At 42.5% G+C, this 18,243-nt stretch overlaps 1 protein-coding gene across 5 annotated transcripts in view; it reads right to left on the bottom strand.

Annotated features, from left to right (window-relative positions):
* The window catches only part of VCL (vinculin), a 127,480-nt gene that overhangs the window by 53,000 nt on the left and 56,237 nt on the right, over positions 1 to 18,243 (bottom strand). Inside the window, exon 1 of one of the 5 annotated variants that reach the window (XM_058436396.1) lies at positions 8,909 to 8,927. The exons of the other annotated variants lie outside the window; for them this stretch is intronic. The gene's annotated coding sequence lies outside the window, so the exon portion shown is untranslated. Of the gene's footprint in view, positions 1 to 8,908; positions 8,928 to 18,243 lie in introns of those variants that run through there. 5 annotated transcript variants of the gene reach the window in all.

The following is an 18,243-nucleotide window of genomic DNA, read 5'->3' as shown; positions in this document are numbered from 1 at the left end:
GTCTCTACTGAAAATACAAAAATTAGCCTGGCATAGTGGTGGACATCTGTAATCCCAGCTACTCAGAGGCAGGAGAATCAGAGGTGGAGGCTGCAGTGAGCCCAGATCATGCCACTGCACTCCAGCCTGGGTGACAGAGTTAGACTCTGTCTCCGAAACAAACAAACAAACAACAACAACAAAAAAAACATAAGGCAGTACATAATAAATATCAGTGAAGGGCAAGACCCGTTTGATGTGGCTTTTGATCGGGCTTAGAGGACTGGATATTTTGTTCTTTTTAATTTTAAAATTAAAATTTCAATTTGATTTTAAATATATAATATATATTCATACATATTACACAAGCATATACACATATTTAAAACCAAAAGGGCATACAATGAGAAATCTCTTTCCCTTCACTATCTTCCATGCACTCATTCCATCCCACTTGCAACCAATACTGAGTTTCCTCCAATGTTGTATTGCCTCTGTATGTAAATGTCTTCACAAAACATTTCAGGCCTCAAAGAAGCAAAAATGTACATTTCCCCCTTTTTTACACAAATAGGATCATACTATGTACACTTGCTGCATTCTGCTTTTTACACTTAGGTGTTGTTCTATTAAAAGTACATAAAGAGGGCCGGGCATGGTGGCTCACACGTGTAATCCCCGCACTTTGGGAGGCCAAGGCGGGTGGATTACTTTAGGTCAGGATTTCGAGATCAGCCTGGCCAACATGGTGAAACCCTATCTCTACCAAAAGTACAAAAATTAGTCGGGCATGATGGCGGGGGCCTGTAATCCCAGCTACTGGGGAGGCTGAGGCAGAGAATCGCTTGAACCCAGGAGGCGGAGGTTGCAGTGAGCATGCCACTGCATTCCAGCCTGAGCAACAGAGCAAGACTCCAAAAAAAAAGAAAAAAGAAAAGAAGAAGAAAAAAAAGAAAGAAAAGTACATAAAGAGCCTCCTCCTACTTTTATAAAGCTACATAATAGCCCAGTCTAATAGTTATTAGCCTGCTGTAATGGATCACCTTGAATACATGTAATTTTACCATGTATGTCTGTAGGATACATTCTAGATATAAAATTGCTGAGTCAAAGGTATGCATATGTATAATTTTTAACAAATGTTGCCATGTTGCAATCTGCAGAAGTTATACTAAACAGTTCTTACCTTCTCACCAATTCAAATTTTGGATCTTCACCAATAATAAACCAAAATTGGATCCAAACATAGTTTCTTTTCAATTGAGGTGAAATTCATGTAACATACAAATAACCATTTCAAAGTGTACAATTCAGTAGCATTTAGTGTATTCACAGTGTTGTGCAACCACTGCCTCTCTCTAGTGCCAAAACTCTTTATTATCTCAGTAAAACACGCAATACTCATTAAGTAATAACTCCCTATTTTCTCCTTCTCCCGTCCCCTGATAACTGCTAATCTGCTTTCTGTCTCACTGGATTTGCCTATTGTGGAAACATCATACAAAAGAATTCATACACTATGTCTGGCTCCTTTCATTTAGCATGTTTTTGAGGTTCATCCAAGTTGTAGCCTGTATCAATACTTCATTCTTTTTTCATGGCTGAATAATAATATTCCATTGTATGGATATGCCAGTTTGTTTACCCATTAATCTACTTATGAACATTTGAGCTGTCTACACCTTTTAGCAATTATGAATAATGCTGCCGTAATGTTTTCATTTCTCTTAGTTATATACCTAGGAGAGGAATTGCTGGTTTATATAGTAATTCCATGTTTAACTTTTTTGAGAAACCACCAAACTATTTTCCAGCACTGTGCCATTTTACATAAGGGCTCCTAATTCTCCATATCCTCACCAACGCTTGTTATTTTATTTTTTTAAATAAAAGCCACCCTAGCAGGTGTGAAGTGGTATCTCATTATGGCTTTGATTTGCAATTCCTTTTTTTTTTTTTACTTTTGCAGTTTTATTTATTTTATTTTATGTATTTTTTTATTTTATTATTATACTTTAGGTTTTACGGTACATGTGCACAATGTGCAGGTCTGTTACATATGTATCCATGTGCCATGTTGGTTTGCTGCACCCATCAACTCGTCATTTAGCATTAGGTATATCTCCTAATGCTGTCCCCCCACCACCCCACAACAGTCCCCAGTGTGTGATGTTCTCCTTCCTGTGTCCGTGAGTTCTCATTGTTCAATTCCCACCTATGAGTGAGAACATGCGGTGTTTGGTTTTTTGTCCTTGCGATACTTTACTGAGAATGATGTTTTCCAGTTTCATCCATGTCCCTACAAAGGACATGAACTCATCGTTTTTTATGGCTGCATAGTATTCTATGGTGTATATGTGCCACATTTTCTTAATCCAGTCTATCGTTGTTGGACATTTGGGTTGGTTCCAACTCTTTGCTATTGTGAATAGTGCCGCAATAAACATACGTGTGCATGTGTCTTTATAGCAGCATGATTTACAGTCCTTTGGGTATATACCCAGTAATGGGATGGCTGGGTCAAATGGTATTTCTAGTTCTAGATCCCTGAGGAATCGCCACACTGACTTCCACAATGGTTGAACTAGTTTACAGTCCCACCAACAGTGTAAACGTGTTCCTATTTCTCCACATCCTCTCCAGCACCTGTTGTTTCCTGACTTTTTAATGATGGCCATTCAAACTGGTGTGAGATGGTATCTCATTGTGGTTTTGATTGGCATTTCTCTGATGGCCAGTGATGATGAGCATTTTTTCATGTGTTTTTTGGCTGCATAAATGTCTTCTTTTGGGAAGTGTCTGTTCATGTCCTTCGCCCACTTTTTGATGGGGTTGTTTGTTTTTTTCTTGTAAATTTGTTTGAGTTCATCGTAGATTCTGGATATTAGCCCTTTGTCAGATGAGTAGGTTGCAAAAATTTTCTGCCATTCTGTAGGTTGCCTGTTCACTCTGATGGTAGTTTCTTTTGCTGTGCAGAAGCCCTTTAGTTTAATTAGATCCCATTTGTCAATTTTGGCTTTTGTTGCCATTGCTTTTGGTGTTTTAGACATGAAGTCCTTGCCCACGCCTATGTCTTGAATGGTATTGCCTAGGTTTTCTTCTAGGGTTTTTATGGTTTTAGGTCTAACATGTAAAGTCTTTAATCCATCTTGAATTAATTTTTGTATAAGGTGTAAGGAAGGGATCCAGTTTCAGCTTTCTACATATGGCTTGCCAGTTTTCCCAGCACCATTTATTAAATAAGGAATCCTTTCCCCATTTCTTCTGTTTGTCAGGTTTGTCAAAGATCAGATAGTTGTAGATATGCGGCATTATTTCTCAGGGCTCTGTTCTGTTCCATTGATCTATGTCTCTGTTGTGGTACCAGTACCATGCTGTTTTGGTTACTGTAGCCTTGTAGTATAGTTTGAAGTCAGGTGGCGTGATGCCTCCAGCTTTGTCCTTTTGGCTTAGGATTGACTTGGCGATGCGGGCTCTTTTTTGGTTCCATATGAACTTTAAAGTAGTTTTTTCCAATTCTGTGAAGAAAGTCATTGGTAGCTTGATGGGGATGGCATTGAATCTATAAATTACCTTGGGCACTATGGCCATTTTCACGATATTGATTCTTCCAACCCATGAGCATGGAATGTTCTTCCATTTGTTTGTATCCTCTTTTATTTCATTGAGCAGTGGTTTGTAGTTCTCCTTGAAGAGGTCCTTCACATCCCTTGTAAGTTGGATTCCTAGGTATTTTATTCTCTTTGTAGCAAATTTGCAATTCCTTAATGATCAATGATGGTGAACATCTTTTCATGTGCTTGTTGTCCATTTCTACATCTTTTATGGAGAAATGTCTATTCAATTAGGCCCATTTTTCAATTAGGTTGTCTTTTGGGGCTGAGTAGTAAGAGTTTCTTAGATAAGCTAGTTATTAAACTCTCATCAGAAATACAATTTGCAAATGTTTTTTCCCAGTCTGTAGGTTATCTTTATTCAATATAGTGTTAATTTCCATTGAGGTTGAGGATTTTCATAGTTTTTAAGTTACAAAATAAAATAACACATGTAAATATTGTATAAATCTTAATTCAAACAAACACCATCTACCTAAAAGTCAATAATCATTTTACGCCAGGTGCAGTGGCTCACGCCTGTAATCCCAGCACTTTGGGAGGCCAAGGTGGGCGGACTGAGGTCAGAAGTTCGAAACCAGCCTGGCCAACATGGTGAAACCCCGTCTCTACTAAAAATACAAAAATTAGCTGGGCATGGTGGCAGGCACCTGTAATCCCAGCTACACAGGAGGCTGAGGAAGGAGAATCAGTAGAATCCAGGAGGCAGAGGTTACAGTGAGCCAAGATCATGCCACTGCACTCCAGCCTGGGCAATGGAGTGAGATTCAGTCTCAAAAAAAAAAAAAAAATCATTTTATAAAATAGTACCAGGTACTTTAGAACCCCACCTTAACCAAATCCTCCTTCCTATTCTCCAGAGATAATTATTACTCTGAATGTTGTTAATTATTTTCTTGATTTTCTTTATACTTTTACCACCTATATAGGTATACATACCTAAGCAACTTTTTGTTGAGTTCTGCCTATATTGGAACTTAAGCGGAATCATACTGTTATGCATGCTTCTGTGACTGTTCTTTTGGTTTAACATTATAATGTTCAGTCCATCATGTTAACAACTGTAGCTACTATATTGTATTCCCCTGTAAGAATATACCAAAATTGGCCAGGCATGGTGGCTCACGCCTGTAATCTCAGCACTTTGGGAGGCTGAGGCAGGCGTTCAAGACTTGCCTGACCAACATGGAGAAACCCTGTCTCTATTAAAAATACAAAATTAGCTGGGCGTGGTGGCACATGCCTGTAATTCCAGCTACTCGGGAGGCTGAGGCAGGAGAATTACTTGAACCCGGGAGGCGGAGGTTGCGGTGAGCTGAGATAGTGCCACTGCACTCCAGCCTGGGCAACAAGAGCGAAACTCCGTCTCAAAAAAAAAAAAAGAATATACCAAAATTGATTTGCCCATTCTACCTCTGCTGGATGTTAGAGGTGTTCTAGGTTCTTGTTTCTGTTATTAGTGTTACTGTGTCCGGGATTGGTGGGTTCTTGGTCTCACTGACTTCAAGAATGAAGCCGCGGACCCTTGCGGTGAGTGTTACAGCTCTTAAGGTGGCGCGTCTGGAGTTTGTTCCTTCTGATGTTCGGATGTGTTCAGAGTTTCTTCCTTCTGGTGGGTTCGTGGTCTCGCTGGCTTCAGGAGTGAAGCTGCAGACCTTCGCAGTGAGTGTTACAGTTCATAAATGCAGTGTAGACCCAAAGAGTGAGCAGTAGCAAGACTTATTGCAAAGAGCGAAAGAACAAAGCTTCCACAGTGTGGAAAGGGACCCGAGGGGGTTGCCACTGCTGGCTCGGGCAGCCTGCTTTTATTCTTATCTGGCCCCCACCCCCCACGTCCTGCTCATTGGTAGAGCCTAGTGGTCTGTTTTGACGGGGCGCTGATTGGTGCGTTTACAATCCCTGAGCTAGACATAAAGGTTCTCCACGTCCCCATCAGATCAGTTAGATACAGAGTATGGACACAAAGGTTCTCTAAGGCCCCACCAGAGCAGCTAGATACAGAGTGTCAACTGGTGCATTCACAAACCTCGAGCTAGACACAGGGTGCTGATTGGTGTGTTTACAAACCTTGAGCTAGATACAGAGTGCTGATTGGTGTATTTACAATCCTTGAGCTAGACATAAAGGTTTTCCAAGGCCCCACCAGAGTAGCTAGATACAGTGTCAATTGGGGCATTCACAGACCCTGAGCTAGACACAGGGTGCTGATTGGTGTATTTACAATCCCTGAGCTAGACATAAAGGTTCTCCACATCTCCACCAGAGCAGCTAGATACAGAGTGTCAACTGGTACATTCACAAACCTCCAGCTAGACACAGGGTGCTGATTGGTGTGTTTACAAACCTTGAGCTAGATACAGAGTACCAATTGATGTATTTACAATCCTTGAGCTAGACATAAAGGTTCTCCACATCTCCACCAGACTCAGGAGCCCAGCTGGCTTCACCCAGTGGATCCTGCACCGGGGCTGCAGGTGGAGCTGCCTGCCAGTCCCAGGCCGTGCGCTCGCACTCCTCAGCCCTTGGGTGGTCGATGGGACTGGGCACCATGGAGCAGGGGGTGGCACTCGTCGGGGAGGCTCGGGCCGCATAGGAGCTCATGGAGGGGGTGGGAGGCTCAGGCATGGCGGGCTGCAGGTCCCGAGCCCTGCCCCACGGGAAGGCAGCTAAGGTCCAGTGAGAAATCGAGCGCAGCGCCGGTGGGCTGGCACTGCTGGGGGACCCAGTACACCCTCCGCAGCCGCTGGCCCCGGTGCTAAGTCCCTCATTGCCGGGGGCTGGCAGGGCCGGCCGGCTGCTCCGAGTACAGGGCCAGCCAAGTCCACGCCCACCTGGAACTCCAGCTGGCCCGCAGGCGCCGCGCGCAGCCTGGGTTCCCGCTCACGCCTCTCCCTCCACACCTCCCTGCAAGCTGAGGGAGCCGGCTCCCGCCTTGGCCAGCCCAGAAAGGGACTCCCACAGTGCAGCGGTGGGCTGAAGGGCTCAAGTGCAGCCAAAGTGGGAGCTCAGGCAGAGTAGGCCCCAAGAGCGAGCGAGGGCTGTGAGGACTGCCAGCACGCTGTCACCTCTCATTAATATGAATGATGGTGCTGTGAAAATTTTTATTCTGGCTCCCGGTACACATGAACAGAGTTTAGGTTATATATCTAGTAACGGAAATACTAAATTACAGAAAATAAATATATTCAACTTTACCAGGGAATGACAAACTGCTTTCCAAAATGATTTTATCAATTGAATACTTCTAACAGCAGTACACAAACTTGATCCTCAACATCTGAACTTTTAATATGCCAATCTGGTCAACGTGAAATGATAAACTATTGTGAATTTAACTTGCATTTTTTTTTTTTTTTTTTTTTGAGACAGGGTCTCGGTCTGTTGCCCAGGCGGCAGGTGCGGTGGTATAATCATGGCTCACTGCAGCCTCGACCTCCCGGTCACCTCCCACCTCAGCCTCTCAAGTAGCTGGGACTACAGGCACACACCATCATGCCCAGCTAATTATGTTTATTTTTTGTAGAGATGGAGTGTTGCCATGTTGCACAGACTGGTCGTGCAATTGATCCATATCAGACTCCTAAAGTCTGCAATTGATCCGTATCAGAATAAAGTCGCGCAATTGATCCATATCAGACTGGGCTCAAGCAATTCATCCATATCAGACTCCTAAAGTGCTGGGGGCCAGGCACAGTGGCTCACACCTGTAAACCCAACACTCTGGGAGGCCGAGGTAGGTGGATCACTTGAGGTCAGGAGTTGGAGACCAGCCTGGCCATCATGGTGAAACACTGTCTCTACTAAAAATACAAAAATTAGCCAGGCATGGTGGCAAGCGCCTGTAATCCCAGCTACTTGGGAGGCTGAGGCAGGAGAACTGCTTGAACCTGGGAGGCGGAGGTTGCATTGAGCCAAGATTGCGCCACTGCACTTCAGCCTGAGCGACAAAGTGAGACTCAGTCTGGAAAAAAAAAAAAGTGCTGGGATTATAGATTTGAGCCACTGTGCCCAGCCCTGGATTTTTCTTTTATTAATAAAACTGAGGATTGTTTGTTTGTTTCACTGTTTACTGGCCCCATGAGTTTTGATAGGTAGTGTTTTTGTCATTCATTTCTAATTGTCACTGTGATTTATTTAACAATGAATTGTTTGGGAATTTTAAAATATAATTCTACACATAAAGGACTCTTCTACTTATCTTCTGATCATTGATTTATCATTCAAATGAGTTGTCTACAAAATGTGGTCTTAAGGCACTAAAATATATTTAGGCTAGCTTCATGGCTTAACATGATTCATTTTTATAAATTTTCTATGTGTTATTGAAAAGAATGAGTGACCCAAATTTTAGGAAAAATATTTTTCCTAAAAGTGTCTTTTGACACTTAAGCGTGTCTTTGTGGACAGGCACAGTGGCTCATGCCTGTAATCTCAGTACTTTGGAAGCCCAAGGCAGGAGGATCACTTGAGCTCAGGAGTTCCAGACGAGCCTGGGTAACAGAGCAAGACCTCATCTCTACTAAAAATTTAAAAAAAAATATGCAGGCACGGTGGCTCACACCTGTAGTCCTAGCTACTCAGGAGGCTGAGGCAGGAGGATTGCTTGAGTGCAGGATATCAAGGCTGTAATGAGCTATGATCATGCCACTGCACTCCAGTGTGGGTGACAGAGCTGGACCCTGTCTCAAAAAAAAAAAAAAAGTGTCTTTTGTATGCTAATAAGATGACTAGTGGCTAGGGGACCCTAGATAGCTTCAAAACGGGAGCTGGTTCCAGAAACATCAAGCATGGTCAGAGAATTTCTGAGTTAGTGAACACATCCGGGTGCTGGGAGGTGGTGCACCCAGGCAACATGACAGCTTCCTCATCGTATCTTGCCCTATGCAGCTCTTCCATTTGGCTGTTCCTGGGTTGTATCCTTTATAATAAACTGGTAACTATTTGAGTAAAGTGTTTCCGTGAGTTATGTGAGCCATTCTAGCGAATTATCAAACCCGAAAGCGGGGAGTTGTAGGAACTTCCAACTTTGTAGTAAAGTCGGACAGAAGTATGGGTATACCAGGCACCCAATACTTGTGACTGGTATCTGAAGTGAGGATAGTTTTATGGGACTAAGCACTTAAACTTGTGGAGTCTGACACTAACTCTGGATAGTTAGTGTCAGAATTGAATTGCGTTGCCAAATACCAAGTTGGTGTCTGAAGAGTTGGAAGACTGGTTGTTGGTGTGGAAAAAAAAAAGCCATACATGTGGTATCAGAAGCGTTGAGTAAAAGCATCCCATTATTATATACATCAACGCTTATCTACATTTACCAACAAACTGTCCAGAATCTTGGCTCATCATTCCCTCTTGTATTTCAGGCTTACATCTGGGATGAGCTGACTTGTCTGAAGTACATTCTTTAGGATTTCCTCCAGTAAAAGTCTGCTGGTGACAAAATGTATCAGTTTTTGTTTGATAATGTCTATTTTGTCTTCATTCTTCAAAGACTATAGTAGTACAGAATTCTAAGTTGACAGTTATTTTATTAGCAAACTGAGGGCATTATTTCACTGACATGGCAATGGAAGCAGGAGAGAAGGAGGTATGATGATGAAAGCAGAGACTGGAGTAATGTAGGGCTACAAGCCGAGGAAAGCAGGCAGCCTCTAGAAGCTGGAAAAGGCGAAGAAACAGAGTCTTTTCTAGAGTTTCCAGAAAGAATGTGGCCCTGCTGACTCACTTTGGACTTCAGGCTTCCAGAACTGTAAGATAATAAATTTGCGTTCTTTTAAACCACAAAGTTTGTGGTGACTTGTCACAGCAATAAGAGGAAACTTTCATCCAATCAAAAATTATCAGGTATACAAAAAGGCATGAAAATACGCCAATAATGAAGAGAAAAGTCAATCATTCAAAACCAACCTAGGGCCTGGTGTCATGGCTCATGCCTGTAATCCCAACACTTTAGGAGGCTGAGGGTGAGAGGAGGACTGCTTGAGGCCAGGAGTTCAAGACCAGCTTGGGCAACACAGGGAGACCCTGTCTTCTTTTTTTTAGACAAAGTCTGGCTGTGTTGCCCAGGCTGGAGTGCAGTGGTGTGATCTCGGCTCAATGCAACCTCCACCTCCTGGGTTCAAAGGATTCTTGTGCCTCAGCCTCCCAGGTAGCCGGGATTACAAGTGTGTGCTACCACACCACAGCTGGCTAATTTTTATATTTTTAGTAGCAACGGGGATTTATCATGATGGCCAGGCTGGTCTCAAACTCCTGGCCTCAAGTGATCCACCCGCCTCAGCCTCCCAAAGTGTTGGGATTATAGGTGTGAGCCACTGCACCCGGCCAAGGAAGACCTTGTCTCTACAAAAAATTTAAAACTTAGCCAGGAACAGTGGTAAGTGCCTGTGGTCCCAGCTACTCAGGAGGCTGAGGTGGGAGAATCACTTGAGCCCAAGAGGCCAAGGCTGCAGTGAGCCATTATTGCACCACCACATCCCATACTGGGTGACAGAATAAGACCCTGTCTCAAAACAAAACCAACCTAGAAATGACAAAGATGAGAGAATCAGTAGATAAGAACATTAAAATGGTTATAACTGTACTCCACATGTTCAAAAAACAAAAGTAAAGATTGAGCTGGGCACGGTGCCTAATACCGTGGTCTGGGAGGCTGAGGCAGAAGGATGGCTTGAGGCCAGGAGTTCAAGGCCAGCCTGGGCAATATAGCAAGACTCCATCTCCACACACACACAAAAAAAAAAATCAGGCCAGGCGTGGTGGCTCACACCTGTAATCCTAGCACTTTGGGAGGCTGAGGCAAGAGGATCTCTTGAGCTCAGGAGTTCAAGACCAGCCTGGGCAGCATGGCAAAACCCCATTTTTACAAAAAATAAAAAATTAGCCCTGTGTGGTGGTGCACGCCTATAGTCCCAGCTACTCAGGAGGCTGAGGTGGCTGGATCACTTAAACCCAGGGAAGTTGAGGATGCAGTGAGCCGTGATTGTGCCACTGCACTCCAGCCTGGGCAACAGAGTAAGACCCCATCTCAAAAAAAAAAAAATTAAAAATGTAATGGCATGGTGTCACACGCCTGTAGCCCCAGCTACTCTTGAGGCTGAGGTGGGAGGATCACTTGGGCCCAGGAGGTTGAGGCTGCGGTGGGCCATGATTGCACTCCATCCTGGGTGACCCAGCAAGATCCTGTCTCAAAAAAAAAAAAAAAAAAAAAAGTAGATTGGTTACACTAGTTAGATAAATGGAAGATAGAGAAAAAGACCCAAATAGAACAACTAGATATGAAAGATATGTCTGAGATATAAAAATACACTGTGAATTACTAGCAGATTAGATATTGCAGGGAAAAAAATAGTGAAATTGAAGTCATAGCAATAAAGACTATTCAAAATAAAACAGGGTGAAAAAAGATTTTAAAAAACAAATGGCATCAGTGATCTGTGGGACAACTCCAAGCAACCTAATATATGTGTAATTAAAGTTTCCAAAGGAGAGAAGGTAGTGGTAGGGTAATATTTAAAGAAATTGTTTCCAGGGAACTTGAACATTTATGAAATTATAGTCAACAAACAAAAGCATCACCAACTACAAATCTTGTGATATATCTATTCATGAAATCCAGTTACTGCATAAGTTTTTCAAATTTGGAAAAAAAATGACAGGAATGACCATTATGGAGAAAGGAAACTGAAAAAGAAAAGAAATGGAAAAGGTTTACAGGAATAAAATTGATTATCACTAATGGTTCCCTTGTGTGGTAAAATGATAGGTCCATAACAGAGACTGAACCACTTTTTTATACAATAAGACATCTGATCTGCACATTAAAATTTAATGGCATTCATAAAAGCCAAACAAATCCCACTAAGACTAACCAGCAGTCAGAAACAGGAAGAAGTCTGTCTTGTGTATGGAAAATTGGATTTTATTTAAACATTCAAGCTCCCTAGCTTCTTAAAGTGATCTTGTATATTTTAATAGAAATCTGAATTTTTAAAAAGTATTTAAAGAATGAAAGTAGGGATAAGGTCAGTTTCCTAAATAATTGTATATCTTTACTATATAATAATAATATTTAATTAGATACTTTAAATCAATCAACTAGTACCTCTCTCTCCCTTTGAATCTTCAACCTAAATTGCTAGAAAAAAATCTTATGCTATATATCAAATGGACCAATGATAGCCTTATGGGATCTCGACATATGCTCACTCATGACCCTCTAATACATTCTTCCCAGAATTACCACCTACTCTAATTTGAGACAATTCAGGAGAAGACCTTGAGTATGAGTAATTATTTTGTAAGAAAAAAAGAGCACAAATTCCTCAGTTCCACGTGATTTCAATTATCACTCACCAAGAAAATTAAATCTATGCCAAATAAGAGGAAAATACATTTAGAGATTATAAAAAGACTACCACAAGTCTTTTTTCTTCTTTTTCTTTTTCTTTTTTTTTTTTTTGAGACAGAGTCTCACTCTGTTGCCCAGGCTGGAGTGCAGTGGCACAATCTCAGCTCACAGCAACCTCCGTTTCCTAGCCTCAAGCAATCCTCCTGCCTCAGCCTCCCAAGTAGCTGGAACTACAGGAATGCGCCACTATGCCCAGCTGATTGTTTTTGTATTTTGCGTAGAGATGAGGTTTCATCATATTGCCCAGGCTGGTCTCCAACTCCTGACCTCAAGTGATCCACCCCCTTCGGTCTTCCAAAATGCTGGGATTACAGGTGTGAGCCACCACACCCTGCCTACAAGTCCTTTTTAAGGGTTCTTTTAGACTATATCCAGAAAAAGTGAGTTACTAAATTTTTTTTCTAGACAGGGTCTCGCTCTGTTACCCAGGGTGGAGTGCAGTGGTACCATCACAGCTCACTATAGCCTCAACCTCCCAGACTCAAGTGATCCTCCCACCTCAGCCTATCAATTAACTGAGACCACAGGCACATGCCACCATGCCCAGATAATTTTTTATTTTTTATATTTTTTGTAGAGACAGGGTCTCACTATGTTGCCCAGACTGGTCTTGAACTCCTGGGCTCAAGTGATCCTCCCACCTCAGCCTCTCAAGTAGCTGAGACTATAGATGCACATCACCATGCCCAGCTAATTTTTTGTTTTGTACAGACAAGGTCTCCCTATGTTGCCCAGACTGGTCTTGAACTCCTGGGCTCAAGTGAACCTCCTGCCTTGGCCTCACAAAGTGCCAGAATTATAGGCATGAGCCACTGTGCCCAGCCTAGTCACTAATCTTAAATTCCTTTAAATTCTTTCATATATTTATTCATCTAATATATTGAGGAACTATTACATGCTATGATTCCTAAAAATGGGAATATTTTTTAAAAGTCCTTACCTAAGAGGAACCTTGGTAGGAGGAGACAAGTACAAATCAGTCTTTAGAAGTAAGTCCAGCGGGCTGGACACAGTGGCTCACACCTGTAATCCCAACACTTTAGGAGGCCAAGGCGGGCAGATCACAAGGTCAGGAGTTCGAGACCAATCTGACCAACATGGTGAAACCCCATCTCTACTTAAAAAATACAAAAATTAGCCAGGCATGGTGGCACATGCCTGTAATCCCAGCTACTGAGGAAGCTGAAACAGGAAAATTGCTTGAACCCAGGAGGTGGAGGTTGCAATGAGCCGAGATGGCACCACTGCACTCCAGCCTGGGTGACAGGGCGAGACTCCGTCTCAAAAAAAAAAAAAAACAAAAAAAGTATGGGTGCAAAAGCAGGAGGAGATTTTTTCTTTTCTTTTTCTTTTCTTTTTTTTTTTTTCTTTCGAAATGGAGTCTTGCTCTGTCACCCAGGCTGGAGTGCAGTGGTGCGATCTCAGCCCACTGCAACCTCTGCCTCCCACACTCAAGTGATTCTCAAGCCTCAGCCTGCCAGTAGCTGGGATTATAGGCGTGCACCACCACGCCCAACTAGTTTTTGTATTTTTAATAGAGATGGGGTTTCACCATGTTGGCCAGGCTGATCTCAAACTCCCAACCTCAGGTGATCCCTAAGTGCTGGGATTACAGGTGTGAGCCACAGTGCCTGGCCTGGAGGAGTCATTTTTACCTAAGAGGTTAGGAATGTTGCGATGGAGAAGGTAACAACTACACTGCTCCTGCCTTGAGAAGCTCAGCACTACTTACAAAGATGATTCTCTTTGCAGCATCTCTTTGAGCTCTTTTTCCAGCAGATCTCTCTCTTTCTCTCTCACGCATACGCACGTGCGCACACACACACACACACACACACATACACACCCTTTCTGTGAGAAATAACCTGCACTTGCAATAGGCCTAGTTGGACTAAGGAGGGCAGTCTACCATCACAAAGTGCAGGTAGCTCACTCTAAAGCCACACAATCTCTATCTACTTCTGTAAAAAGCAGTCATCCTATGTCAGCTGACTGGTTTAGCCGTGGAAAGGAGAGCTTCAGACAAAATAATATAAAGGAAATAGTGTGATTAAGTCTATTTAGACATATGGGCCATAATTTAAAACTGGAAAGCACTTGAAAACATTCACGTTCAACTTTCACTCCCACCAAAAAAAAAAAAGTTGGGGAGGAGTGGAAGTAACTCATATCACATTCACTGTTTTAATAAAAACAAAAAAAATTAAAACTGATCGTAGACAGTAGAGCCTTTTAGGTTATAAATACTGTCAAAAAGATGCATTGTTTGCCTAAGAGTGAAGTACTATGGAACAGAACACTTGAAAATTTGATTTCATGGAGGTCACAGTTCCTGGAGCACACCCAGGGAAACAGGTGTTTACATCCCACGATCCCTGTTTTAGAGAGAGAGCTTGTTGCAGAGCCCACAAACATATCTGATCAAACAAGGCTATGACGACACTTGGGAGATGGGAAGGAAACAGGTGGAGGGAAGGAAGTGAGAACATGAGAAGCTGGTCAGTGAGGTTTTCTCCACCTGGCCACTGCACCCAGCACCTCCCTCACTGTCATCTCCAACCAGTCTGGCCCCGGTATAATTATGTGGCAGGCAAAATCAATTGTCAGGGCTATTCTTCCTCTTTTCTTAGCCCTTGTTGAGATCTTCCCTTCCCTTCTCATCCTGTCAGGGTCTTTCACACATCAAGAAAGGCCTAGATCACACTTCCCAGTCTGAGAAGCCCATCATATTTAAAAACGAAGAAATGCCAAAACAGGTTCATAAAAATGGTGGTCTATTTAAGTGCTTAAATTTAATATTTTAATTGCAATGATCAACTTTTGTCTGGGCTGGAGTGCAGTGGCACAATCATGGCTCACCACAGCCTTGGGTGGAGGCTCAAGTGATCCTCCTACCTTAGCCTCCCGAGTAACTGGGACTACAGGTGCATGCCACCACGCCCAGCTAATTTTTTGTATTTTTAATAGAGATGGGGTTTTGCCATGTTGCCCAGGCTGGTCTTGAACTCCTGGGCTCAAGCAATCTGGCCACCTCAGCCTCCCAAAGTGCTGGGATTACAACGTGAGCCACCACACCTGGCCATGAACAACATCTTTTAAAACTTCTTTTTTTCCTGTGACTACACACATTGCCTTGTTTGAAGATAATATTGAAGTCCAGACCCTTCACAATATAAGGCCCGAGTGAGAAGGCAGGGGTTTGGGGTACAGGCAGGCCCTCAAGCTCTCTCTGCCTTCTTGCATATTAAGAGCCTACCTTCAGCCAAAGATGTAAGTGAAAATGACTGCTAAGGCCCCCCAAATTATCCCTTCATTAGATATTTAAGATTTAAATTGTTAACCTAAGGAATGAACTCCAATATAAAATTTCAGGCATCAGCAACTGAGAGTTCAGCCATTCTAGTATCCTTCAAATAGGAAGTACTGCCTCTATCAATTCACTGGAATTTGTATATACATATGATTTTTTTTAATAATAAAAATAGAGCCAGGGATGGTGGCTCACACCTATAATCCCAGCACTTTGGGAGGCTGAGGTGGAAGGATTGCTTGAGCCCAGGAGTTTGAGAACAGTAGACTACATAGCGAGACCCCATCTCTACGAAAAATTTTTAAAAATTAACCGTGCATGATGGCATGTGCCTGTAGCCCCAGCTATTCAGGAGGCTCAGGGGAGAATTGTTTGATCCCAGAAGTTTGAGGTTACAGTGAGCTATGATCATGCCACTGTACTCCATCCAGCCTGGGAGACAGAGCAAGACTCCATCTTTAAGAAAATTTTAAATAATAATAATTTAGAAAATAATATATGTGAAGATTTCAAAAGACTCAGGAGATAGGTGAAGAAAGTTTTCTTTTCCATGTTAATATGAAGCATTTGGCACAGATTTTACTTTAAAACAGTAGAGATGGACGCATTCTGTGGCATACCAGTAATAGCTTATATGCTTTGCTCCTGGAGTTGCCATTTTGAGAAAAGTCAAGGATCCTCAGCCATTAGTCACTTAGAGACCTGACTGAAGGCCACAAGCATAGTTACAGTTTTTAGGAGGGAGTCAGGAACACAGAGTACAATGACAAGCTTTAATCTAATTCAAGTAGCAAGTATGCAGCACCAACTCACACGGGTGTACACTGTGTGATAATACTGAAACATGCTGTTCCAACCCTGTACTCCTACATTTAAAGATCCCACAGACCTCATCCACAAAGTATTCCTTTCCCTGTCCCAACTCTCTTAAAGTACAACATAATGCAAAGTGGCCTTCTTGTTCTTATCAAGGCCAAACAGTGATAGTACAGGACACTGCATGAGTACACCCAAAACTAAAAATAAAACCACAAGGATGCAGCTTAAATATATACAATTTCCATTTGTCAATTATATCTCAATAAAGCTAAGGGGAAAAATGAATTTTAAAAAATAACCCACAATGAGTCATATTGAAAACATTCAAAACATTTCAAGGGAAACACCAAACCCTTTGCTAGAGGATGTATACTAGTTAACAAAGCCTAAACACACACACACACCCGACATGAGCACACACACACACAAAACCCACAGGCTCACTAAATTCTCTTATTTCAGATTATTGAGATTAGGAGGGTATGCAGCCAGTTTTGACTTCAAATAAAACAGGACTCTGTCCAAGTCAAGAGATAACTGAAGGGGAAGCAGCATGTTGGGAATGAATGGGAGAGGAACAAACGTTACAGCTGCCCAAGCTATACGTTCCTCAAGTCTTGGTAAGTAGTTTATTTTAAAGATAGTGTATGAGTCACAATCTTTAAATTCTTTAAAACCTGAGTAACTAGTCCTGTTCTTTCTCCCCTCTTCCCTTACTGTCTTGTCAAATCTAGCGTCAGTGCAGATTCTGAGTGTGCAGAGTTCAATCAAGAACTCTGCTACCTCCTGGTCCATCAGCTCCACAGTCCTTCCTCCATCTCATACTAGGGTTACAGCAGAAATAGACTGAGTATACAAGCAAGAGTGTCTTACAGATACTAGTAGTTTTCAAATGTGTGTTGATTCTGTTGTGATGAATAAAATTTTTAAATTATCTTAAAATATTACTAAATTGGCCAGGCGTGGTGGCTAACGCCTATAATCCCAGTATTCTGGGAGGACTGACTGAACCCAGGAGTTCTAGACCCACCTGGACAACATAGTGAGGTCCCATCTCTAAAAAAAAAAAAATTTTTTTTCCTTTAATTAGCCAGGTATGGTAGCATGCATGCGTATAGTCCCAGGTACCTGGGAGGCTGAGATGAGAGGATCACCTGAGCCCAGGAGGCTGAGGCTGCAATGAGTTGTGATCACACCACTACATTCCAGCCTAGGTGACATAGCAAGATCCTGTCTCAAAAAATTATATAAAATAAAATAAAATATTACAAAATTCACTGTATCATTTGTTTGTTTGTTTGTTTGAAATAGAGTCTCACTTTGTCACTCAGACTAGGGTGCAGTGACGTGATCTCCACTCACTGCAATCTCTGCCTCCCAGGTTCAAGCCATTCTCCCACCTCAGCCTCCCAAGTAGCTGGAATTACAGGCACTCCTCACCATGCCTGGATAATTTCTGTATTTTTAGTAGAGACGGGTTTCCACCATGTTAGCCAGACTGGTCTCGAACTCCTGACCTCAAGTGATCTGCCCACCTTAGCCTCCCAAAGTGCTGGGATTACAGGTGTGAGCCATCGCACCCGGCCTGTATCTTTTTGTTTTTATGCATTTCTTAATCAACAAATAATTTAAAATCTCACTATTATTATTTTGTTGTTGGTTTTTTTGGTTTTTTTTTTTTTTTTTTGAGACATAGTCTCGCTCTGTCACCCAGGCTGGAGTGCAATGACGCGATCTCAGCTCACTGCAACCTCCACCTCCCAGGCTCAAGCAATTCTCCTGCCTCAGTCACCCAAGTAGCTGGGCCTACAGGCGTGCACCATCATGCCCAGCTAATTTTTGTATTTTTGGTAGAGACGGGATTTCACCATGTTGGCCACACTGGTCTTGAACTCCTGGCCTCAAGTAATCCACCTGCCCTGGCCTCCCGAAGTGCTAGGATTAAAGGCATGAGCCACCACGCCCAGCCTAAAATCTCACTATTATTACTTAAAGGTCCTTATGCTGAAAAAAGTAGGCAATCACTGTTCTACAGTAGAACGTAATAAAAGAGTTACAGGCGTGGCAACCTAAACACAAAATGAAGTGATAGATACAATAAGAGGATATTT

The sequence above is a fragment of the Hylobates moloch genome, unplaced genomic scaffold (assembly GCF_009828535.3).
Source record: "Hylobates moloch isolate HMO894 unplaced genomic scaffold, HMol_V3 SCAFFOLD_3, whole genome shotgun sequence".
Classification (NCBI taxonomy): Eukaryota; Metazoa; Chordata; class Mammalia; order Primates; family Hylobatidae; genus Hylobates; species Hylobates moloch.
The sequence above is the reverse complement of the archived record's forward strand: the minus strand, read 5'-3'. Positions and strand labels throughout refer to the sequence as shown.